At 45.5% G+C, this 19,703-nt stretch overlaps 1 protein-coding gene across 11 annotated transcripts in view; it reads right to left on the bottom strand.

Moving 5' to 3' along the window:
- Positions 1–17,186, bottom strand: part of FRMPD1 (FERM and PDZ domain containing 1) — a 74,452-nt gene extending 57,266 nt beyond the window's left edge. For 4 of the 11 annotated variants that reach the window (XM_044439495.1, XM_044439502.1, XM_044439503.1 and 1 more), the window contains exons 1-2: positions 7,184–7,652; positions 6,466–6,662 (exon numbers count right to left, since the gene is read on the bottom strand). The gene's annotated coding sequence lies outside the window, so the exon portion shown is untranslated. Of the gene's footprint in view, positions 1–6,465; positions 6,663–7,183; positions 7,653–10,244; positions 10,314–16,982 lie in introns of those variants that run through there. The other 7 variants (XM_044439501.1, XM_044439504.1, XM_044439506.1 and 4 more) reach the window with 5 other exon arrangements.
- Between the last annotated feature and the right edge of the window lie 2,517 nt (positions 17,187–19,703).

Below are 19,703 nucleotides of genomic sequence, written 5' to 3'. Positions count from 1 at the left end.
GAACAATTCACTTTTATGAAGAATGGAAACAGCGGTGGTGTGATCATTGCTTCTTCCTGGGGGTGGAGTTAGGAGAAATCTTCCTCCAGAATGTTCAAGACAAAACTAGACTTGCTCCCAGACAGTTTAACAGTCACAAGGAAGCTTCATAATGGAGAAGCAGGAACTTCTAAGCTATTAGCCTAATTATGAAGGATAATGAATGGGGGCTTCAGCACTTCCCTGTTGTTCAGTCCAGCAGCTTTACAATCCAGAAGCAAGGTAGTTTAATGAAACCATCTGTTCCTGGACAACACTCCTCCTCCTGAAGCCTCTATTACAGGCTTCTCTACCTCAAATCCTTCAGTTGTTTGGGATTACAGTTCCCATCTTTTCCATTCAGGATATTTATAGTTCAACACATCTGAATGCACCAAGTTAGGGAAGGAGGCTCTACTAGTACAGCAGTGGTTGTAATGCAGTGGCAAAGAGCATTTTCCTGGGTGAAGCCAAGTCACTTACAAGAATGCTCCAAGTGTCTATAGCAGCTATTAGTTTACACTGCTGCAACAATTTTGGGAAAGTTCCTTTCTTAGTACTGTATGAAAAGCACAGCAAGGTCCCCATTCAGCTGTTGCTAGGAAGAGCTGAGACTGTCCATGGGAACAGCAAGTGAGTAGATGGGCAGCCCAGCACAGAGAGGGCAAGAACAGGCTTACCTACAAGTGACTGTAGTAGCCATCAAACATTAGATACTACAATCACAACAATATTGATTCATCTTTTTGAAGGGCTGATGCAGAAAGCAGCCTCTGGAAGGGCCCTTTCCACTGGTTGCTGGCCTTTTCAATTATCTGTAAAAGACAGTGGTGGCTTCAGGATTCGGGGGCACTTGGGCAAGGCACCCGCAGTAGGCTTTCTCTCTCAGTGGGTCTATCTTCTCATGAACATTGTCTCCAGAGGCTCTTGCTTGTCATCCTTTTTCTCATCATTGCTGCCTCTTGTCCATTTTATAGGCAGAGAGCCAGTGCAGGGGTTGTGCCCACTTCTCCTAAATATAACATTCCAAAGTAGAGATTTCAGACTTTGAATCTGAAATCCAAGCAGGGAGAAGAGGCGGGGTCAGGATTCTTGGTAGAAATGCCAAGGTTAACAAGCTTCAAAATAAGTTAAGAGGCTAGTGAGGACCTTGGTTTGGGAGTAGAACCTGTGGAACAGGAAGGGTCAGAGGTGGAGGGGACTGACTTTATCATCCTCATGGTCTCATGTCAAGACCAACAAGGCGATCAGTTTAACAAAGTTCAGCATTCCTGTCGTCTGCCCCAAAAGCAGCATGAACCTCCCTGAGGGAGGAGCCAACTCTGTTTGGGGAAAGTAGAGAGGAGAGAATCAGTTGGGAATCAAATTCTGGTACGGGCAAGAACTAACTCCACAATTAGAGGGACTTAATGTAAGCCTCTTGCTTACAACTTTTATATTACTCTCTTTGTACCACAAAGCGAGTCCTAGCCGCCCAGCTTTAGCATACGATTGCAGTTAGGAAGCTCTGGTTGTGATCTGCTGGGAAGAAGAAGAGAGAGTGGTTAAGGGAGAGAGAGTTACAGACCCCTGACAGTCAAGGAACCAGGAGACTATGGTATCTGTTGTTCTTCCTTCTCACCTAAACAACCACTGTTGTTAGGGCCAGTGTAAGAGGCAGTGAACAAGTTGGTTGGAAGGATTAAGAGGGAGTGTGGGCTCTTGACAGTCTACCCTTGATGCTGGCCCCAGTGATGGAACCATTGTTCTGATTCTCTCATGCCTCCAGAGCAACTTAAGCATCCAGCTTTGGATGAAGCAGTTTGGAACTGAGCTTGTGGCTCCACACTTTTCATACAATGTATATCCAGATACATTGAGGCATTTAGTCACTGTTCTAGCTAGTCCGGTTATACCACTTCTTCCTGCCATGGCACACAAAAGTCTCCTTTGGGTACACAAACCTAGGGCTGTTAACTGAGATATGCAGTGACACAAGCCTTTGCACACATTCTGGATGGGCAAGACACATTTGTGCAGGGGGAAAGGGGAAAGAAAGAGAGTAGGTCTGATCTTACCCTTGTTGCAAAGACTTTTTACCCCCAGCATGATTGGAAATACTGGAAAAGAACCAGCTTTGGGAAGTCTTGAAGACAGATACCTTTCAGACAAATAAATAACTGAAGGCCAACCCAGGAAGGGTCTTGCTGCACAGAGAAGTAAATTCATCTAGTTTCCATTAATTGGCATGGAGATTTCTTATGCAAACAGCTGGCACCTCCTGAATGCCAAACATCCTGCCAAGACACCTGAGCAAAGCCCAGGGAGCAAACCAAAAGCCTGAGAGCAACTCAAGCAAAGGGAAGACAAGGGGAGAAAAAAGGCTGTCAACAAACAAGCCATCACCTTCAGGATCTGGGGACACTGACTTTCTGCTTGCCAAACTGGGCCATGCTCTGCAGTGGACGGGACTGACGGAACTCCATGTTTCAGCTTAACAGCAGTCACTTCAAGCACTGCATGGATATAATCTGTCCTTTGATGCAGAGAATATCTGTAATAACCTGCTTACCCTTATCATGTGCCTGGTGAGCATCAAGGATACACATGGCTGGGCACCTGCTAAGAGTTGCTCCTCCTCATCACCACTGCAATCTATTTTTCACCAGCATCTTCATTTGCCCAGGCCAAGAGTGCTGCTAACCAGGAGCAGCAGCAGAAGTGGTCACTGCCCACCGCTCCCTGGCATGTTCTCTCTTTTTGCCAAGCAAGCAAGCAGCCTTGATGAGAAAGGGGGTGAGGCATAAGTGCAGCTGGAGACCACAGTGGTGAAAAGTAGACTTGCTGGGGGAGGAAGGTCACTGGTGGGTCCTCAAACACCTGGAACTAGGAATGATCTTCTGCACAGTCACTGAAATGAGCAGAACAAGGTTTACTCCTATGCGCAGTGGACTGTGGCCATAAACTGCAGAATTCTCAGCAAAAGGTCATTAAAAATTGGGTAATGACTAGAAAGCAATTCCTCAATTAAAACAATTGCCCATAAAAATATAGAATAAATGACATGGGACAGGGAGGGACAGAAAAAATAATATCTGTCTAATTTGTTTAAAGCTGTTTAATATTAGTTGAAATTAAGAACAGTGCCTGTGCTGTCATTCAGCTGGAATACTGGAGCACACTGGCTTCTAACAGAGCTTTTGCCTATATATTTCTTATCCCTTTTCTTATCCCTTATCTATACTTGAGAGTCATCTTCTTTTTTAAGCTGCAACTTTAGGGAGGAAGACTGGAATATCTCCACTCTATGGCTCCGGCCCATATCCCTCTTTCATTTATTATGTGCAGGTTGGATCCTGCACTGTTGTCACTGGCAATATTCTGAAAAGTTCAAATGTGATTGGGCGCGGCACACTATGCTTGTGGCAAAAGGCCCTGGGGGATCTGGTTTATTTCAGAACACAAGCATGGCAGATAATAGGAATATTGATGCTGAGGTCACATTACAGGAGCCCAGTAGAATAAAGGTCTAAAAGTGGCCAGTGTGTGAGGGCTGGTATGGAAAGAATCAATAGGTTGCCTTTTAAAGGGTTTTTGGTTCTAAAAATACACCTTGGTGAAGTGTGAGGAAGACGTCAGTTGTTCAGACAATAACAAGCTAGGATAAAAAAAAACTAAGGTAATATAAAAAAGTCCATGAAGAATTTCCACCCCCTCCCCTCACCCCGGTAAAAGAAACTAGACAAGTCTCTATTCTTTATATCGCCTGCAGAATTCTTGTCACAGAACTGGTGTTTTTCCATTTGACAGAGCTCTGATCTCCTCTCCACTCAGCACATACAGACCTGGGTGTAACATACAACTAGGCTTAGATCCAAAGAGCCCAGAGGACAATCCTTGGCAGGCAGCTTAAAAAAAAAAAGTGTGTGGGGGGGTGGGAGACAAATGATTTCCAATCATCTTTTCTCTCCCCTGCAGCCTACTGAAAACATGCCCCAGACCCTCTGAAATAGCACGGGAGGCAGCCTTGGCAAAACATGCAGACAGTGGGGAAAGAAGGCCCAGCTTAGGAAAGTGCCCCAGGCTGGCCATCCACTTCGGTACTGTCAATGCTGATTGGTGGGTAGGACTGAAGGCAGATGGGGGCTGAGCCAAACATACTTAAAATACCAGCGACGTCTTGCTTAAAGCTGTTATTGCCAGTAACCAAGCTTAGGGGAGGCATTTTGATCTTTCAGAATGGGGGGGAAAGCCAGAAATGCACAAACCAATCGGTTGTAGGAGAAAGGGGCCTGGTCTTCTGGGAAACTCTGTAGTGCAGGTTACAACCCCAGATAGGCCAGATTTGGCCCCTGGGTCTGCAGACCTGCAGTTCTGACATTTTTTAATTGGAGATGCCCGGGTATTTTGGCACTGAACAATGGCCTCTGTGTAGTAATTGAACTGTTCCCAAACCAGCCCAGTGGCCAGATGGTTGACAAAAATTCCAGGTGCTTAAAAAAAGTCTAAAGTATTTCTAGATCAGGGTACAGTGAAAGGAGTTTGGTTTCTGCATTGCTATTGAGAAATTCGTATTCTGTTTCCTCACCACATTCAACACCACTTTTGGTGTTGCAATATTACAAAAAGAAGGAGTGGGATCTGCAACCAAGTGTTGCAGCGTGGAGTGCTCTCTGTGCAAGATTTCAGATACCCTATTCCCTCCCTTCCCAGTTTTCTGTCCCCCTCCCCATAAAGAGCCAGCATCCCATGGCCACTCAGCACACTGAGTCCTCATTGAGGGGATTTCCACCCTTCTAAGGATTTTTTTCCTAGCTCCCCCCACACCCGCCCAATCTGCTGGCTGCAGGTATTTATGGCAAACTTGGGATTCCCCCAAGCCGACCAACACAAGTGGCTTTTTGCTTGCCTTGTGAGACTTCCCCCATCTCTCCTCCTTCCTACAGCCCCTTGCACACCCCAGATCTGCAGTTGAGGGCTCCCCAAGCCCCTGGAGCATATTTGGAGAGTGCATGTTGGAGAAGAATCACTCTTCTTGCTTTGGAAGCCATTTTGATAAAAGGCTAATTGGACATGACCCATAGTATTAATTCCTGCCCTTTCATGAGACCTTAAACTGTTGGTTCCAGGAACCACAGCCAAGGTTGCTACAGAGCTCTCTCAACCATGCATTTCACTCAAGTGGCTGTACACTGCAGCAAGCCAGTTGGTTTCTCTTTGCCTCCTTGTTATGAAACATGGGGTTACATCCAACGTTAGTCTGCCTAAAGTCCCATTCATTTTTACAGATTCACTGTAAGCAGAATATACACTGGATACACCCCTTTAAGTAAGAAATCATCTCTGCTTAACCTATAATAAAGAATGTTGGCTGTCACTGGGTAGCATAAAACAGAAGAGATTAAAAGCCAGGTCAGAAAAGAACCAAGGCAACAGACAAACAGGTTTGGGGATAAACTGTAGCAAGCGTATGCATTTTTGTCCAACATGTCATTGAGCAGGGAGATAATCCACGCCTATGGATGCACCCAGTATTTAGATGAAGGGATGGTGTGCCACAAAGGATAAGCCAGCACTAAAATAAAGTTGCCATCTTTTTTTGGATCCTGTGCATCTATTTACTATTACAATTACATTGCATTTTTAGCCCTTTCCCTTTTTTTTTTTTTTCTCTTGGAGGTACCCAAGGTAATATGCATAGCTCCATTTTATCCTCACAGCAACCCTGGGAGATACTGGCCCAAAGTCACTCTGTGAGTTTTGTGGCTGAGTGGGGACTAGAACCCGGATCTCCCAACTCCCCAAGCCAGCACTCTCATCACTAGACCACATTGGCTCTCAATAGCAGCTTGATTCACAGAATTCAGGAGGTGAAGTTTCCCTCTCTGTGGAGATAAGCAGTGGGAAAGTGTTGTTGCTTATGTTTGTGCATCAAGCTCTTCTTAAAGGCAAAGGAACAAGATACACAACATCCCCAAATGAGCAAACTCCGTGCCTGCCCATCTCATACAGAAATTGGATGCTTTATTATTTTGCTTTAAACTGCAAGCCACATCGGGGACTAGAAACCAGAACAATGAGATATATATTAGAAAATAAATACAAATGCAACAGTCTGCATGGAAAACTATTTTATGGTCGGTTTCTGAAGAACTAATATCTTGCCAACTCACAGCATTCAACTCCTAGCTTCCCTGCCCCATTATGATTCAAGTCTCATTTGCTAAAACGTTGTTCAGTGCAAATTCCTGCAAAGAGTCCGTAAACATGCCCAGCAATGCAAAATCCTCAACAAATGAAAATGGGGGAAAATGCTAGAGTGGGCAGATATTGAAACTGAACACAAAGGGCTTGTTGTTGCAGGCAAAGCAAGCCATTCCAGGCTTGGCAAGAATCCCCCCCACCCGATCTTTCCTTAGGAGTCAGCTTGTCTATTGGACTGTCAAGGACATGCAGGCTTGTACTCACATCCAGACCTGGGTAGGTGTTTTTTCAACCCAGGTTCCCTGTTGGAACTTCAACTGGAGCAGTGAGACTTGAAGGTATTTCTCCATTGACCAGGCAAAGGCAGAAGGACAGGCTTCCAAAGGTTCACACCTGGCCCAAAGCCTTCCTACCACTTGTCCTTGGTGGAATTCAGTGCAGCATAATCTTAAGCCCACCTCCTGCATCAGAAGAACAATTTAAGGCTAGAGCACAACCACACAACTACTCAGATGGACATATGCGAAATCAGTGTGCCATTGACTCTCTCTTCCAGTGTTGGTGTGCATGATGGAAATGGTAATTTAAATATGTCAGGTTTTAGTAGCTGCAGTACAGCAGAACTGTCCTTTACATGAGGATTTTGTTCTAGTGTGGATCTTAATAGCTGACGACTTTGTGCTAACAACAACAATGCTGCAGAAATGACTGTAAAACATGAGCGAGGCCTTAGAGAAAAATGATGTGGTGAAAAAGGCCACACAATTCTGTGAATGCTCAAGGAATGCCTTGTGGAGAGAAGTCCTTTGTGTATTTGAATGTTCGGATGTGAACAAATGCATTCTGTTTTAAGTGCATCTTCGTCCTATAGGTGTTCCTCACAGGTATGGGGCTGAATCCCTCCACCCTGTACTTTGAACTCCTCCCTCTCCTATGCAAGTCTTTTTTCCATCATTAGCAACAAACAACACGTCTCCCTTACCTAATTTCTTCTCCTCATCCCACTTTGATCATAGACATCTGCTGCATGGGCCTTTCCTTGAGGGCCAACCTCCTCTCCCGTGTCTCTGGTGACACTGTCATGGTTGGGAAAACATTTTGTCAGATGCAGCGCTTATTTTTTAATCATTGTGTGCCCTGGTGAAACTGACAAGGATTTCTCCATGACACCAGTTTCACCAAAAGAGGTGGAAGACAGTGAAGGAAGCAGTGGTGGAGCATTTCCTGCAGCAATCAGCGGAGCTTGGTGCCATTCAAAACAGGGAAAGCATCACTTGCGCATTACTAGAATTCACATTAAAGGAACTAGGAAGATTCCCAAGCGATAACTGAAAGCACATTTTGGCCCACGTCCAAGACTCAGGGCCAAACTATGTGTCACAGTATTAACATTAACAGTTTTTAGCACCCCCACACTCTTTTTCCTAAACTGGCCAATAAAAAGGAAAAAAAAAAAAAAGAGAGAGAGAAATGGCAGGTGTGGGGTCTCCAGTCTAGAACATGCCCCCAGTCCAGATCTGGGCCCCACGTGAGTTTCCTGCTGAAAAATCACTTCTACCCAGAAGGTGCTGTTGGAAAGCCCCTTGGCCGGAGGGGGGCAAGCCGCCACTGAGGCCTCTGCAAAGACATGCATGTCAGATTTCTGGTGAGAAGCTGCTGCAGGGCCCCATTCCAGGCAGGGAGCCATTTCCGTATCAGTGCCCCATGGCTGCTTTTTGCGCCATGTAAAAATGGGGCTGTAGGAACAATGGCCATGCAGATGGTCCTCCAACACCAGTTCCCCTCTTCAGATCTGATAGCCCTTAAAACCATTGAGTTTTGCAGGAAGTACTTTCTGTGAGGTACAGATTATTTTAGGGAGAAGTAGCCATCTTCTACCTGAACTTGCTTCCCTCTTCCAATGCACTCACAGCAACTTTTATTTGCTGATACAACCAATGGCATTGCTGCAGACAGCAGTGCTGGTAAGTGCTTAAAAGATTCAGGGCACAGAAACATACCTTTATTTGTGCAAACATATGTCCTTCCATACATGGAGATGCAGAATTACTAGAACTCATTTCAGTTTCACTACTGTTAGCAGACTTCTCTCAGTGAAAAGAGAGTGCCTCTGAGCACAAGCAGATTGCTGTTCTCTCGCCAATCTATTCTCATTTTTCTATCCTTCAGCAGTGCTGCATTGAACAGGTTCTCTCCTTTACTGCCTCCTTGTCACAGGTGAGCTCTCAGTGTCTCTCCCCCACCCATAACTTAAATCGTGCCAAGCCTTTACTACAGTTTAGTCAAAGAGTCTGTTTACAATGCTAGGACTAAGTTATGGAGAAAGTAACTCTGGGCAAGTGCCTCTCCCTCCCTACTGAAGCCAGAATCCATGTGAAACAGCAAAACACAAAAGACAAAGCATGTTCAGGTTTGAGCTGAAAGGTAGCCATTTCAGTGGCGTGGACGGGGTGAGGAGTGCATTAAACCTGCAGTGACATGCTCACATATCAGGGCTCATTTCTGAGTAAACATGCAGAAGATCAGATTGCAAAAAGTAACTTGGAATCAGCCTCAGTGCACATGAGCTACAGTTCTGAGTAGATTTGACCAGGATGGGATAAGCAAGCAGCATTGATCTCTCTCCCCACTTCACCCCACACCAATTAACTCCTGCTTTTATTGAAGCTTGTCCTGCCTTTGCTGGGTAATGGCAACTGACCTGCAAAATAGCCCCGGGTTCCTTCTGCAACCACAAGAAGCTAGTTTCCTCCAAAGAGTTAAATGAGAAAACCAAACTCTTGCGTAGGCTTGCAGAATGTCAAATACTCTTCAGAATGTCTCCTATGCATCATCCATCCTCCCCTCCTAAGAATTCCAAGATTTACTCTGGAGGGAATAAAAAAGAGAAAGAAAAACTGGGATAGGGGAGGGACGAAAATGATGACTGGAGACAGAGGGATGGAAAACCAACTCCTTTCAGAGGGGTAGCACTTCAGAGGACCTGGAGGGCAGCAGAGGGTATGTGGGGTATTCTACATACCTCAGGGTGCAATCCTACGCATGTTTAGATAGAAGAAAGGCCTACATCTCCTGGCACACCCCAGCTCCATTTTTTCTGTCTAAGCATGTACAGGGCTCCACCTTTAACTTGGTTAAGTGAGGTGGTAGAGGCCTTTTCTTGCTTTTTTAAGCAGTAAGAATTGTTTAAAAGCCCCTGGACTGGGTCTCTAGCTCCGTGGTAGAATACAGGATTTGCAGCCAGGACATGTCGGACTTGATCCCTGGCATTTCCGTGTAGGAAAAGTGAAACCCCTGCGGAGCTGCTGCCAGTCAGTGCTAACAACCCCAGTGGTCTGGCCTAGGATAAGGCACCTTCTGCACTCCTATGGCAGTGCCAGGAGGCACTCTGCATGCAGCCTGCGCAGCATTTCCTGGAACTTGAACCACATGGTCTGAACCCTCCTGTTGGTGTCATCTACTGCCTCCACTTGTTGGAGAGAAATTAAAGGCGCGGAGGGAAACAAATAAGTCTTACTGAATCCTGTGCTGAAGCCATTATTCTACAGGGAGTCCTTCCTGGCCTTCTCCATCCCTCTTCAAATGTGGATTGCCAGCAAACTCCCAGCACTGGGCATGGAAGAGCAGAAAATCAGAAGGGGAGAGAGAAAGAGGAAGGGGGCAAGTGAGCCAATGGGCAACGGACAGAAGGAAAGGTGGCAGTTTAAAAGGCTTCTGCCTTCATACTGCCACCACATGGGTCTGCCAAGGGTGTGAGTCCTGCGGTCTCCTAGTCACTGTAAGGGTGCTGAGCCCAAGCAAAAAGGCAGGCTTGCATCAAGGCAGATGACATCCACTGGGGCGCCACAAAAGATCTCAGGCATATGCCCTGCTGAGCATTTACTAACACTTTCCCATCACTGTAGGTTTCAGCACAAGTTCTAATCACCGCCGGAAGTTCTAGCCACAGCCTCCCAGTGGACCAATCCCATAGGATTTCACAGCTTGAAGTAACTACATCTGATCTCCTTAGGAGAAAGAGTTGGCCAGAGTATACAGTTTACCTTTCAATTGCTTCGTTCTTCTCTCGCTCAGCTGTTTGCAGAGAAATATGTGAGAGAGCTGCTGGCAATCTGAAAGGGGGGAGGTAGGGAGAAATCAGAGCAAATGGGAGGAAATTACATCAGGAATAATTACAGAATGCATTAGGACGATCAGATTTGATACAAGGCAGGGTACCCACTCCTTTCATAATTGTAAAAGAAGAGGAAATTCAGTCAGTGAGGATCCTGGGGAAGCAGGTGCATCGTTTTTACTGGCATTGCACCAGTGCCTGTAACAGTGGCCTGACACTCAAGGCATCCCTCACTTATTAGTAACATTTAGGGCTCTCAATTGATCACCTGCTTATGCAACCCACTGGATTTAATACATCTGCATATGGCCAAACCTGTAATATTGATGCCTTTTTCAGATCTGAGAAAATTTGCAAATAGCTGGTAGTCAATGTTAGAAAGAAAGATTGGTCATGGTTTTTATCCCCTCTTTTAGCATCACACGAGAATAAAAATAGCTTGAAAAATCTGCATGCATGTACTAACTCATAGCCCCAGTTCTGAAAATTGGCCTCTCCTGATTAATCAAGCAAAGCTTTTCTTATTTAGTAGATAACAAATTGTAGACTGTAGACTGTAACTTAATAATGGGGCAGTGGAAATATTGAAAATAGGTTTATCCAAGATCTGATCTACTGAAAGTATTGTATCATATACAGGAACTTACATTGTCTCTGAAAATGCAAGCAAACCCAAAGGGAAGCCACAAAAACCCATTTAGCCACCTTAACATCAGTTCCCAAGATCTTGGCACTTTTTTGCCTACATCACCTCAACGCAATTCTGGAAACTAAAAATAAAAAAAGCTTTTTGTCTTGCTATGCAGATAAAAACAAGCAACAACAGAACTTCGATCAATACCTTTGGAAATAAAACCATACTTGTTCATTATCAATCTGCCAAAACAAACAATGTGGCTGAAGTAAGCAAAATAGAAGTATACTTTGCAAAATGGTGGGACATGAAAAGGTTCATAGGTTCCAGTGGCCAATATGGCTCAGATCATCAAGAGCTACCCCTTAGATCACCTTGCCTGGACAGAGCAAATAAGGAAGGCTTTTTCAGTTTTCCTCCAGTTTGGAAGCTATGTTCAACTAATGGATTATATAAATATGATATAATGGGCAGTATTTTATAGATGGCCTGGGAAACCATGCAAGTTCTTGCTCAGCCATGGAAATCACCTATCGACTTTTATTCTAATCAGTGTCTAGAGATGGACTTGCCACTCAGCACGTAGGAATCTACATTGAAATACTGAACCCAAGCTCTGACACAGACAGACTGGCAGCAGTGTTTCAAGTAGGAATTGTTCCTAGCCCTACTTGGACATGCTGGGGAACCAACCTGGGACATCCACATACAGGTCTAGGGCTTGAATACTGTGTTATGTTGCTGAACATGTGGGGAAGACCTGTTTAAGAAGAGAAAGGTTTTGTTTCACATATCATATCAGTAGCTCTAACTGCATTCTACCATTCTTCAAAGGTTGTACCCTCACTATTTAGTCTGTACACTTTGCTGAGGATTCTGGGAAAGTGTTATAGGATGTATACTCAGTTCTCAGGTGCTGGCCAAACCTATTCACCTCACTCTTGACCAATGAACTGATCACATTCCTTAAGGACACACTCAACCCCTTGTAACTTCATCTTGCAGGGAATGGGAGTAATGAGCAAAATGCTTTCTCCACTGGCATATCTGCCTTCACTGACCTTCACAGAATCATAGAATAGTAGAGTTGGAAGGGGCCAAGAAGGCCATCAGGTCCAGCCCACTGCTGTTGCAAGACACCAGTTTACACCACCCCACCCAGATGACTGTCCAGTTTCTTTTTGAATGTCTCTAGTCTGAGAGAGCCCAGCACCTTTCTAGGCAACTAGTTCTACTGTTGTATTGCTCTGGCAGTGAGGAAACTTTGCCTGATATCTAGCCTGAACCTGGTTTGTTGCAACTTGAGTTGATTATTCCATGTCCTACACTCTGGTATCAGCAAGATGAGATCTTATTCTTCTTTGTGACAGCCTTTCAGGTACTTATAAAGTGATTCCATTTACTCTTTCAGTCTTCTCTTCTAAAGGCCTGTTCTCTCAGTCTCTCTTCAAAGGGCAATGTTTCCAGATCCTGGATCATTTTTGTTGCCCTACTCTGGACCCTTTCTAATTTTTCTGTATCTTGCACCCAGAACTGGACACAGTACTCCAGATGAGTTTCAACTCTTGAAAAGTATAGGGGAACTATTACTTCTTGTGATTTGGAGGCAATACTTCTATTAATGCATCCCAAAATAGCATTTGCCCTTTTTGTGGCCACATCGTGTTGCTGGCTCATATTTAGCTTGTTGTCCACAATAACTCCAAGGTCTTTTTGCTTTTTTGGTGAGGTTGAGTCAAGTATTCCCCATCTTATATTGATGCTTTTGGTTTCTTTTTCTTGGGTGGAGGACTTGGCATTTATCCCTATTGAATCTCATTTTCCTGCTTTCAACCCAGTGTTCAAGCTTATCAAGATAGTCCTGAATCTTCATTCTGTCTTCTAGGATGTTTGATATTCCACCCAGTTTTGCATTGCCTGCAGATTTGATTATTGTTCCTTGTACTTCCTCATCAAAATCATTAATAAAGATGTTGAAGAGCACTGGGCCTAGGACTGAACCTTCTCGTCGAAGGACCCCAAGCCTGAAAACCCTATTGAACAGAACAGTGTGCAAACAGGAAGATGAGTTGCTTCTAGCAATGCACACAAAAGGCATGAGCAACAAGTCTTGTGGCACCTGAAAGACTAACAAATGTGTCCTAGCGTAAACTTTTGCAGACGAGATCCTACTTCATTGGATGCCTGAAGTGCTGCCCTCACTTGGTGTGTACACAGAGGATTTCTATGCATTTCTTTGTCGAGAACAAGCATTATCTACTGGATAAAGTATAACACTTGAGCTTAAGAGGCGAGGATTCAAATTGCAGCTCAGCCCTGGACTCAGGGAGGAGGCCTTGGCAAGTCATTCTCTCTGACAGCTTGATCCTAACCATGTTTATTCGGACAGAAGCCCAAAGGCTTTAAGTGGAACTGACTTCATTATTAAATCTGGAACACAGCTAGGGATGAACAGCCCATAGCTTGCAGACCAGATTCCAGATGCAGTCCCTAAGGTGGCTTTATCTGATCACCAGTCTTTTATCAATGTGTGTGCGTGTGTGTGTGTGCGTGTGTGTGTGCATGCAAGTGTGTGTGCGGGGGGGGGGGGGCGGATGTTGCTTGCAGTTTTACTGTTAAGAAAAGAAAAGAAAAGCTATCTCATTTGTATTCCATACAAGGGCAACCACTGGAGAAGGATCTTCCAGGAAGCACCTTCATTCCTTACCATCCCCATCAAGAATCTTTCAATCATCTGGGGCAAAAACTCCACCCAAGGCAGCTCATGTCTTTTAAAAATCGCAGTCTTATGACAACAACAGTATAAAATAATCAGTCAGGAAGACAGAGGCAGTAGTAAAAACCAAATCAGAAAAACATCGACTGCCCCATCATTGTACAAAAACCTGCTAGCATAAGAAGATCTTAAGGATATGCCCCAAAAAAGAGGGAAAGACAAAGGGGCCATCCTCTGGATGTGACCTCAGAGAAGGTCCTCCCTCTCAACCCATTCAAATATATTTTCCTCCCAAATAGGACTCCTTCTGTTCCTAGGGAACAGGTGGCATATTATGGAAAGAGGTGGAGTCCAAGGCAGCTATAGGCAAGCTGGTGTCCCCAAATGTTTTTGGCTACATATCCCATCAGCCCTAGTCGGATGTCCAATGGTCAGAAATTATGGGAGTTATACTCCAGAATCTGTGGAGGTTGCTTACCCCTGGCCTAAGGCATCCCAAATCTAAGCCATTTAGGGCTCTAACACTTTGAATTGTACCCAGAAGTTCATTGGGAACCAGTGCCGTTATTGCATGATTGCTGTAACTCAGCCTTCCCCAACCTGATGTCCCCCTGGACTACAGACCCCATCATGCCCACTCAGTATGCTACAGTCCAGCACCTCCGGAGGGCAACAAGATAGAAAAGGCTGGTGTAACATCCATTCATGGGCAAGAAGTACCCACCAGAGGGCATGAACTGTGCTGGTCATGCAAACCTACAACCCAGATATCCAGGAAACACTTGGATTAGCCACCCCTGGGACCAGAGGAACTGAAGGATTAGGTAGTCCAAGAGTTATAAATGTGCCCCTGCCCCAGATTAGTGGTTTTGAATCACACAAGAAATGTAAAGAGATCTGCTAAGAGCTATTTCCTACAGGCAGGTGCATTGCTTGACAGCTTGCCCTTTTATGACCCAACGCTTGCTGACTTGCAGCGGATTGTCGGAACTATCTTGGTGGATCGGTGGATAGCGAGGTGTCACTGGGCAAGAGGAATCTTCTGTGTGTGGAATCTGATCTGTGGCAACCTCACAAACCAACACTCACTTTTGCAGTTAGTGAGCAAGGAATGTGTACCTGCAGTGGGGATGCTGTGCATTCGCACAACAACATACGTTGATAGCATACCCAACAAGGCAGCCTTAATTCACTGTAGTTACAATCCTATGCACCCTTACTTGGAGGTGAGTCCTGCTGAACTCAGTGAGTCACTCCACTGGCTAAACTTGCATAGGATCAGGCTTGGGTGCCAGGGGGAAATGGAAACCTCCTTCATTCCTGATTATAGGAAGGTATGAATTTTTCCAAAGCCATTTAAGATAAAAGGCAGAGGGTTATACTGCAGGAGTCATTAAGCCAATGAATACTATCATTATACTGTTTTGTGTGCCAGATGGGTTCCTCCTGTAGGAAAGAAAGCACACAGTGTTTCCCATAATCCTGCTCACAAATGTTGCAGCATTTGTTCCTCCCATCATTGCAATTCCAAATGTATGGCCAGAGTAACCATTGCACAACTTTTTTTTGTAAGGTAAACTCTTATTGGGGAGGGGAGTTAGGATTGCTATTTATTTTTTACAAGCCTCTCCCTTGTGCCTTTGTAGAATAACGCACAAGAAATTTAGCAGCTGAAAAACATTTCCAACATCATTTATAGCTAATAATAATTATTTATTTCATTTCTATACCACCCATAGCTGAAGCTGTCTGGGTGGTTTACAACAAAGCTAAAACAAAGCTTTGTTTGCCCAATTCCTAGATGCCAGGCTGCTGTTAGAAAAACAGCAGTACAGGTCTTTTTTTATTTTTAAAGCTGGAAACATTGGGATGAGGGATACCTGAAAGTAGGACTTAAACATACATTAGCCCTTGTGCTATAGAACTAATATAGAACTTCTGCTCTCCACATAGACTAATGCACATCATCCATGGATGAAAGGCTGCTGGGTCTCTGAATTCACACATACCTAAAGGAACAGGCAGAACTAAATCCTGCTTTTACTAAACCTCTGAACTTAAAACAAAACAAAACAAAACAAAAACAAGCAGTGCTTGGGGAACTGAAAATCATTAGCTTTTGAATATTTAATAGTTTTGTTGCCAAAGTACTTTCAAAATGGCTCTCGGATTACTATTTCTGCAAGTTGAGAATCCTGAGGTCCTGACACCCCAGTCTGCCAGGGGCAAAAAGAGAAGGGGGAAAGGGAATGCCCTTTCACACTTAACTGCATTCAAATTAACATTTCAGCTACATCTATTTTTTGTCTTTTTGTGCAAAATGGTGAGTTACATTGAGCAGGATGGAAAGGTACACGCAGCGCAATCCTAGACATGTCTACTGAAAAGTAAGTCTGCTTGAGTTCAATGAGGCTTACTCCAGGGTAAGCAGTAGGGGTAGAATTGTAGCCTTACATAGATTCTGGGCCATACACCTTGCTAAAGGTGCACCCCTTTGCACATTTACCTAGCAGGGGTCTCCCTGAATGCAGCAAATCTACTAGTTTGCAAGGGAACGATGGTTCATGATTCTACATTGTAAAACCCCTTGAAACCAGGGCTTTGACTTAAGTATGCCTGCCCGAATGTAAGACATATTGCAAAACTTTTGGCACAATAAAAACTATGATCATTGAAAAGCATTGTAGAGTGGTGTAGTAGTTAAGAGTGTTCGGCTGGGACTTGGAAGATCCGGGTTCAAGTCCCCACTCAGCCATGAAGCTCACTGGCTGACTGCCTAACCTACCTCACAGCGTTGTTGTGCAGATAAAAAGGAGACCAGAAGCACTATGTAGGCCACCTTGGGTTCCTTGCAAGAGGAGAAAAGGTAGGATAGGAATATAATGATCAATAATAATACATCCATAATAACCTACAAACTGCGTGTGTGCGAGAGAGGGGGGAGAAAACTCTCGCTTTCGGCTCCAGCTGCTTCTAGCCTGCCCTTCCATCCCAGAAAGTAGCAGAGCCCCGCTACCCAGAGACTGAACGGGTTAGTTTCCAGCAAACGTCCCAGGTTTGAGGCACGACCGTCACCTTATTCTCTCTCCGCCTCCCCCTCGCCCGGCTCCCGGTGACCGCAAGCAACCCCGCCGCCTCTCCGGCAAGAGCGCGACCCCCCGGATGCTCAAGCGGGGCAAACGGCTGCGGGGGAGCAGCCAGCAGGCGAAAAGCTGCAATCCTGGGCAGTTTGCTTGAGCGCGAGTAACATCGAAATCAGCGGAACTTCCCGCCCGGTAAAGATGCCCAGGAGCGGCTGCAGTCCTGCGTTCGCTTACCTGGGACTCGGCTCCCTTCTCCAGCCAGGATTCCTCCGCACTGGACACGCGCAGGATCGGGCTGCGCAGATCATCCGGCTTGGCGCTTCCCGTTAGCAGCAAGCGCCTTTGCCGGCCCGATGTCCTGCGGTCCAGGCACGCGCAGCCGGACCGGGAACTTTCTCCCGCGCGGGCGCGCGCGCGCGCCGGGAAAGAAGAAGGGGCAGAGAATGACGATTCCGGGGGTGCCCTCTAGCTTAGCAGGCGGCTGCGAGCAATGGGGCGGCGGGAGCCTCCGCCTGCCTATCAGCGCCAGCAGGTGCTGGCAGCGCTCGGAGAGAAGGCGGAGCCAAGCTTCAAAGCGAAACGCCCCGCCCCGTTCGAGCCTCGAAGGCCCCGCCCCTTGCCTCGCCTTGCCTCGGGCTGGGCGTGCGGGCAGCTTCTCTCGGCTGTGCTGCTTCGAGCGAGGGGCGCGCCGACCTGTCCTAGGAAGCCCCCACAGCCCCGAACTCCATAAGGACGTGCCGGACTGTGTCACGGGAGACACGTGTTCTGAGGCCCTGCCGTATTATAACGCTGAGTTTCGATCAGGGAATGTGGGGGGTTGTATGCTGATCCCCGATGCTAGAAGTTCTAGATGAACTCTTAGGGATGGAAATGGGTGTTTCCTTGATGGAAACAAGCTCAGCGTGCTGGGGAAGGAACTCTCCCAGGTTCCAAAGTGGCAGAACAAAATCAGCAGGAAGTAAATGGACATCTATCCGATTCCCCCAAAGGAAACTTTTCTGTGCGTGTGGATTTTAACCCCTCTTTCGGGTTAAGTATTCCTCCCTAGGTGGTTGACAATAATCAGTAACACCATATAACTATAGAACCATATCAGCAATATTAAAAAAGCGCATAAATAAAAGTCAACTAAAAATAGGAGTCAAAGATGAAACAACTTTTAAAAAGCAGCTCTGTTTTGCATGCCTTACTGGGCGATTTTTGTATTAACTTCAATGGCAGCTGGACTGGGCCAGATTTCTCAAGGCAATCAATCAGTTCAGTTACTAATGGGCTTAGCTGACCCTAAACTAAGGAAGGGGGCAAAACAGGATCTCTGGAATGGGGAATAGCTCACATGAATGACCCACAAAATAGCCCCACAAGTGCATCTCACTTGGCAGCTACCGGCACTTAGCTCTACCACTACCTGGTGTCATTGCGTGCTTGGGTGGTGCGTGGGAGCAGACATTCCTTGGATGTGAGACGGTATGTGAGTTTTCCTCAGGAACATCTGGTTTGGCATACTGGCAGTGGAATCCAGTAGTTTAAATGCAAGTAGGTGGGTGTAGAATTGCAACCTGAGTGACTATTCCCATTGTTTATGACTCATGAACAACTGATTGGTGTTACATCTAAACAGGATCACCACGCTCCCGCCATGCACCCTTTTCTAGCAGAATTGCTACTGCATAGCATCAGTTATCAGTGGCGCATCAGTGCTGGTGATGGAGGTGCACAAATGCTCTTGGCGGACTGCCTGCTGTCCACCTCTGTGCTGGACAGCATGGATAAAAAATGAAAGACATAAAGGTTTTTAAAGATATCAATTGCAGCAACTGTTCATAGGAATCCCATGCCCAGGTGATATGGGAATGTTTCCTTTGAAATTGGCCTTCAGGTAATATTTGGAAAAGATGTCCACACTGTAAGATTAAAGGTTCCCTCCCTCAGAGTGAGGAATGGAACATAATATGAAGGAGAGCTAAATGTTTGTGGCAGGGAAGGGCTCGTTGCAGTGTGATCAGACCTCATCAGATGGCTTCCATTACAAAGGACCTATTGGTAACTGGAAAATAATATTTTTGAGGGATTAAGATAATGCTGTTGATGTCCAGAGTGGGTAGCTGTGTTGGTCTATTGCAGCAAAGGCAAATGGCATTAATCAGTTTATTATGGACTAATCAGTGTCTTATGGTATGTGAATTTATGGACACTGTCCACTCAATAAGTCGCTAGACCAGCCTGTTCTCATGGAGGCAATCTGGTTTTGATAAAGAACTTAAAGCAACACACATGGTTCATTGAAATAAGTTTTCCCCTAACCTAGGATGGCTGTTTGACCTGTGCTAGTATCCATGCTATAATTACTATGAGGAATAAAAAAAGTAACCACAACAGATGGTCTTAAAATATACAGTCATTTTGCAACTTTAACCTTGAGTACAAGGTTACATCACATAATTGCACAGTATTTTAAGAGCATCCGTTGTGGTTACTTTTGTTTGTTTGTTAAGCCCAAGAACAGGCTGTTAAAGTTTGCCGAGCAAGAATCTTGCTTGCCATGAAATCTGAAACTGCACTTATGTGCATGAGTTGTTGTAGGGAAACACCACAAAATCAACGTGAGGTCCTCAACCTGACAGAAGCCATGTTTCACCCTTCAGCAGCTCCAGTTCCAATTATTGGTTCCTAGTGATGGTGCTAACCATGTTCTGCCCCCATGCTAGGTTCGCATAACTGTGCTACTGCAAAGCAAATCTCCAGCTTTGATGTCCTTGTGTGTGGGGTGAAGGGTGGGAAGGAAGCACATGATGTAGAGACAAAAAGCCTGAAAACTGAGTGAGGACTTCCAGCATTCAGCGGGCAGCAACATTGGGAAGCAAGCCTCAAAGGAGGAAGTCTTGCTCAGGTCTTCTAGAGGGCTCTTCAGAAAGCTTCAGCACTGGAGAGGCTGCGAGACAGAACAGACTATCA

This window comes from Varanus komodoensis, unplaced genomic scaffold, assembly GCF_004798865.1.
Source record: "Varanus komodoensis strain SLA01 unplaced genomic scaffold, ASM479886v1 scaffold35, whole genome shotgun sequence".
NCBI lineage: Eukaryota > Metazoa > Chordata > Lepidosauria > Squamata > Varanidae > Varanus > Varanus komodoensis.
Note: the sequence above shows the minus strand (reverse complement) of the source record. Positions and strands in the feature narration are given on the sequence as shown.